This window comes from Gavia stellata, chromosome 10 (assembly GCF_030936135.1).
Source record: "Gavia stellata isolate bGavSte3 chromosome 10, bGavSte3.hap2, whole genome shotgun sequence".
NCBI lineage: Eukaryota > Metazoa > Chordata > Aves > Gaviiformes > Gaviidae > Gavia > Gavia stellata.
In genome coordinates, this window is record NC_082603.1 from 32,822,780 (window position 1) to 32,828,628 (window position 5,849).

A 5,849-nucleotide genomic window follows, 5' to 3' on the forward strand; every position below is an offset into this window, starting at 1 on the left:
GGGGGTGAGTGCTGCATCTCCATGTGCAGCCGCTGCAACTTCATTATTGAATTACATTAACAGGCCGCCCTCTAGTGTCATATTTTATTACATGGGTAAAAAAAAATGGGCCGGGCAGGTAAAAATATTCACTCGGCGAACTCCAGCAAACGAGTCACCCACAGAAGCAGCATGAAACATTTCTGTGGGGCACGTGGGGAAGTCCTCTGTCAGGTTGCAATCCCTAAAATTTGGTGTAAAAGGGGGTTTCTGCTGAGGTTCAGGAAGCCGATCCCAGAAGGCCCAAGGAAAATACCACTCAAATCTGTGCACGCACACGCTGAGGTGCAGAATTTGCCTGCTCTCTAAAACCAATATTAATGTTTCTGTGGGCGGTTATCCCAACACCGTGGTATTTACATGCCTTTATACCTCTAACATGAAGTGTTTCATGCTTTTATACGTACATCAGTGTCATTCAGGGAAATACCAGGAAATGTCCTTCACAGCAACGCTCCCAGTGCACAGGGATTGTTTTCCTCAGGCTAAAAACACAAAGGTGATAGACATAAAGTAACGGACAGTGATTATTCAGGAGTTTGCAACGTTTTATAGCTAAACCCAGAAAACACTCACCGAACAGCCAGGTAAATCCTTTTTTGCTCTGAAACCCTTACTGGCATTAGCAGTCATGCTAAATAAACTCATCAGAGCTGCCCTGACCCGGCTGGTTAGGAAGGGGGAAGTGGGACGAAGCACATCCACCTCCAAGACTATCGGCAGGCCAAGCCAACAGCTGGTGTAAATTAGCATGTGAAGGGAGTGCAAGTCCATCCATTTACATCAGCCAGAGACCTGTCCTTGTGCATTAATGTTCCCCGATGCTGAAGCCACCTGCCTATCTTCCATTTTACTGAGTGTATTTTGTCTCCCATGGGAGATCTGCTCGGTCGCGTGAAAAAGCTTCCTTTCCTTTTAGGTAAATAGAGGGAAGAACCTCAGGGCTAATTGTGGTGTGCTGGGACTCCTCCTGTCTGTGAGGACCCACTGCAGGCGGGGGTCTGCCCTCAGGGCAGCCCCTGCGGGGTGACGCTGATGGTGTCCCCGGAGGAGCTGGGTTGTGGGAAACGTGCCCTCGGTTTTCGCCGGGGAGCACGGCGTCTGCCTCCTCCCTCCTCCTCCAAAAACCCTCTGGTGCTACGGAGGTGACCAGGAAGCAGGGGGAAGGAGCAGGGGACACCCCACCTTCCCCTTCCCACGCGCAGGTGGCGGGACAGGGAAGGCCTGGCTCCGCTGAGGTGGGGTCCACACACGGCGGCCGACGGCAGCCGCGGGCAGGGCGAGCGCGGAGCTGCCCCAAGTCACGTTTTGCTCGGAGGCTTTAATCTGGATTATCTCCGCGGCTTCGCCGGGTTTGGGAGCGAAGGGTGGCCTCGTCTCCCGGCCGCCGCCACCTGGGCCCGGCCGCGCCCTCCGCGGCCGCCGCAGACGCGAACGCGAGGCGCTGTCGCCGCGGGGCCGCAGCCGCTCCCCTCAGGCCGGGCCCGCGCTCGCCGCCTCCCCACGCGCGGGCCGGGCCGCCCCACCCGCCGGGAGGGGGCGCTGCGCCGCCCGGCCCTGCCACCGAGGGGGGGTGGAGAGCGGGGCGGGGCCATGGCGGAGGGGCGGGGCGGGGCGGTGGGAGGGGCGGGCGGCGGCCTCGCGCCTCCAGGGGGCGCCGCGGGCCCTGCCGGGCGGCGCGCGGGGCAGGCGGCGGCGGCGGCGGGCGAGCCCGCGCACGGGCGCGTGCGGGCGCGCCCGTGCGTGCAGGCGGGCGCCCACGCGCAGGCCTGCGCGGGGGGCTCGCGCGCCCACGTGCACGCAGGCGTGCGCCCACGTGCAGGGGTGCGCCTGCGGGCGTGTCCGCCGGGTTGTGCGCGCGTACCTGCGCGCGGGGGCGTGCTGCGAATGCACGGCACGTGCGTTCATCGCCAGCCGCGTCTGCGCGCGCGTGCGGCTGTGGGCAGATACACGCGCGTGGACGGGGGCCCGTATATACCCGCGCGTGCCCACGCGCACACGAGAGCCGGCTGGGGCACGCCGGCACCCCGACTTGCGCGGCGGCACCCCGCCAGCGGGCCGAGGCGGCGAGGTGCTGCCCCCCCGGCTCGCCACGGGCCGGGGTGGTGAAGGGGCCGGCCCTGCCCCGTGCCCCCCGGCCCCTGCGGGCGGCCTCGGGCACGGGGGGGGAGCGGGGAGGGGGCGGAGGGGCCCCGGGATGCGCTGGTCCGAAAAACTCGGCTGCAAAGCGGTTGGGTTTTACCAGTCGAACACCCCGGTCCGTCTTTTGCAACCTCGCAGCAACACAACTGGAATTATTTATTACGGTTTCTTATTAATTCAATTAAGCCTTGTTGGTGTAGCGTTTTTTTTCCCCCTGTATTAAAGGAAATGAAGTCAACATCATTAAAAGGAGTGGAACAGGCGTATGCCAAAGTATTTGTAAGAGCACGTTAAAAATATTCCGATATGAATTCCAGCTGTCTCGCGGGCCGCTGGTAACTTCTCCTGAGAAACCCAGCGACGCCGCAGCCCCACTGCCGTCGTCCGTGGGCCGAATGCAAATTTGTCGCAACGAGGGGAAGCGACCTTCGTTATTTCCTACCGTCAGACTTTTTAAATCGAGTTAGCTCGTAATGTATAAAGGCCTTTGGCATCGCCTTCGGAGTAAGTCTCGTGACGTTTGTAATTAAAGGCGAATTGCACCGACCTCGCCTGCTCCGGGGAGCAGCAAAATCCCCGCTGAGCCCAGCCCAGCGCCGCCGGGGGCACGTGGCACGGCTGGGGGGCCCTGCCCGGGGTGGGCAGGGTGATGGGGTACCTGGGTGCCGGGGTACCCACGTGCCAGCGTACCTGGGTGCCGAGGGATGTATTTCGGGGTATCTGCGTGCAGGTACAGCAGTGTGCTGGGGTACCGGCGTCTGAACGTAGTGGCGTACTGGGGTGTCTGACTACTGGGGTACCTGTGTCCTGGGGTCCCTGGGTGCCAGGGTCCCCAAGTCCTGGGCTACCTGGGTGCTGGGGTACCTGTGTAATGGGGTACCTGGGTGCCAAGGTCCCCAAGTCTTGGGCTACCTGGGTGCTGGGGTACCTGTGTAACGGGGTACCTGGGTGCAGGTGTAGCAGTATATTGGGATATCTGTGTGTTGGGGTACCCATGTGCAGGTAGAGTGTTATACTGGGATACCTGTGTCCTGGAGTGCCTGAATGCTGCGAACTGGGGGTACCTGTGTCCTGCAGTGTTTGAGTACTGGGGTACCTGCGTACCGGGAGTGCCTGCGTTCTGGGGTACCTGAACACTGGGATACCTGCATACGAGAGGTACCTGCGTTCTGCGGTACCTGAGTACTGAGGCACCAGCATACTGGGGGTACCTGCATTCTGGGGTACCTGAGTACTGGGGTACCGGTTTGCTGGGGTGCCTATGAATTCGGTGTACCAGTGTGCCAGGTTACCTGAGTACTGGGGTACCTGTTTGCTGGGGTACCTGTGAACTAGGGATACCTGTGTGCCGGGGTACCTGAGTACTGGGTTACCTGTTTGCTGGGGTACCTGTGAACTAGGGGTACCTGAGTACTGGGTTGCCTGTTTGCTGGGGTACCTGTGAACTAGGGATACCTGTGTGCTGTGGTACCTGAGTACTGTGGCACCTGTTTGCAGGGGTACCTCTGAATCGGAGGTACCTGTGTGCTGGGGTACCTTAGTACTGCGGTACCTGCATTCTGGGGTGCCTGTGAATGGGGGTACCTGTGTGCTGGGTTACCCTGCCCCCCACAGCCCCGGCTTCTGCAGAAACTTCCAAGGTGCCATAAAACTGTCCGCAGGGATGAGGGGAAGAACAGGGGCCCCAGCAGGAACTGCAAAGGGCTCCTGCCCTGCCAGGGGGGACGGTGTCTCGCTGCTGCCTCCTTCACGGAGGGCACCGAGCACCCCGACGCTGGCCCGCGCACGTGGGAGCAGGCTCCGTCCCCTATAGCATCCCGTCCCGGCGTCTCAAAGGCTTTGGGAAGAGCAGCACTGCTGCAAAGAGCATCCATCGGATGGGGGAGGCAGTCGGCCACGGCCACTCTCCCCTTCCACTCACATGTCCAGTGTCTTGCTCTGCTCCACACGCTGCTTCTTTGCTTACACGTTTTCCCAAACCGTGGGCAAGAGGCAGGGTTTTCCGTGGAGATTCAGTGTTTTCTCCGTGTTGCACACACAGGAGGCCTGCCCGCGGGTTCCCTTCGCCAAGCAGGGCAGAAGTCACTTGCGCCAAAGTTTGGAGCTCAGCGACACTGAAAATCTGGAGATATTTCTTGAATTTAACGGTGGGGGGGGAGGAAATAATCAGAGTTTGTTGCTGCGGTGTGACTGCAGAAAACAGTTTCAGCCTCCCGCCCTGTGTGCTGCGTTATTGTTGGGGGGCTTATCCCAGATTTTATTAGCCATGGAAGCATCTACCGTGCGACTGTCCGTCAGGCTCTCAGAAGTGCCTCCTCCCTTGCTCAGAAGCCCAAGTCTCAATGACTTGCAAATGCATCTGGTGGGCTGAAGCCATTCAGGCATTCCCGAAACTTCTCCCCCTGCAACCCTGCCCTGACCCTGGGTGCAGCCGAGGGGACCCGGCAGAGCCCCCGCCGGGACCAAATCCCCACGGGCTGTGTCACCCCCCGAATGACAGCAACGCCACCAGCACTTTTGATACCCGTTTTCTTTTCCTCTACCGTTGAAGGATGCGATGGGAAGTAACGGGCGAACCCACCGCAGGGCCTAAGGGGGCTGGTGGGGAGAGGCCGAGCTGCGGCCCCTCGCCCGGATGCCCCCGGGCCCGGGGGACCCCCCGGCTTTCCCGATTTCACCCGTGGGCGGCGGGAGCAGCCCTGGGACACGCGGGTCCCGCGGTCCCTGCACCCGGCCGGCACGCAGCACCCCGTGGGGCTGGGAGAGCCGGGGGCTGCCGCCCCAGGGCCCCCGGGGGGGATGCCCGCCGCGCTCCAGAGCACCTAAACCCCCGCTACCTACACGTGTAGAGGAGCATATATGCGGGTAGGGCCATAGATACGTGGATATGCACGTATATATGCGGATACGGATCGGCGGTGCGTGCTGCCGCTGGCAGGCAGGACCGGGCTGGGCGGGAGGCCCGCCGGGTGTCCCCCCCCCAGCCCCCTCCGGGCCCGGGAGGCGCCGCGGGGAGCGGCGGGGGCGGGCGCGGGGGGGGGGGCGCGGCGGCTGCCAGGTGCCCCCCTCCCTCCCTCCCTCCCTCCATCCCTCCATCCCTCCCTCTCCTCCCTCCCTCCCTCCCTCCCTCCGCGCCGCCCCGCTCCGCCGCCCCCGCTACTTCTATTGAGACTTTATTTTGCGGCGGGGGCCGGGGGGCGCCGGCTCTCCCCTGGATTTCTCCCCCCCACAAACCCTTTTCGCGTATTTTTTTATTTTTATTATTAATTTCGGGGGGGGGGGGGGGGGGACACGCACCGGCTCAGAGCTGGCCAAAAACCTCCCCGCTCTCCGCATGTGCGTGATTTAGAGTGACATAATTGCCAGCCGGGGCCGGAGCAGCGATAAATCAGCCCGTCGCCGGCGCGGTGCTGCCGGGACTCGCCCCAGCGCCGGACGGAGACTGCGGCAAAGGGGGGGGGGGGGGGGGGAAGGAAAAAAAAAAAAAAAGAAAAAAGGGATAAAAAAAAAAAAAAGGGCGGCGGGGGGGGATCCGCAGCCCGCGGGGCGGCGGAGCGAGCGGCGGGGGTTGCGCGGGCGCGGCTGGAGCGGCGGCGCCGACCTGCGCGGGGTGCGCTTCTCCGGGGTTGTGGGGTTTTTTTTTCCTTTCTTGGGTTTTTGGGGTTTTA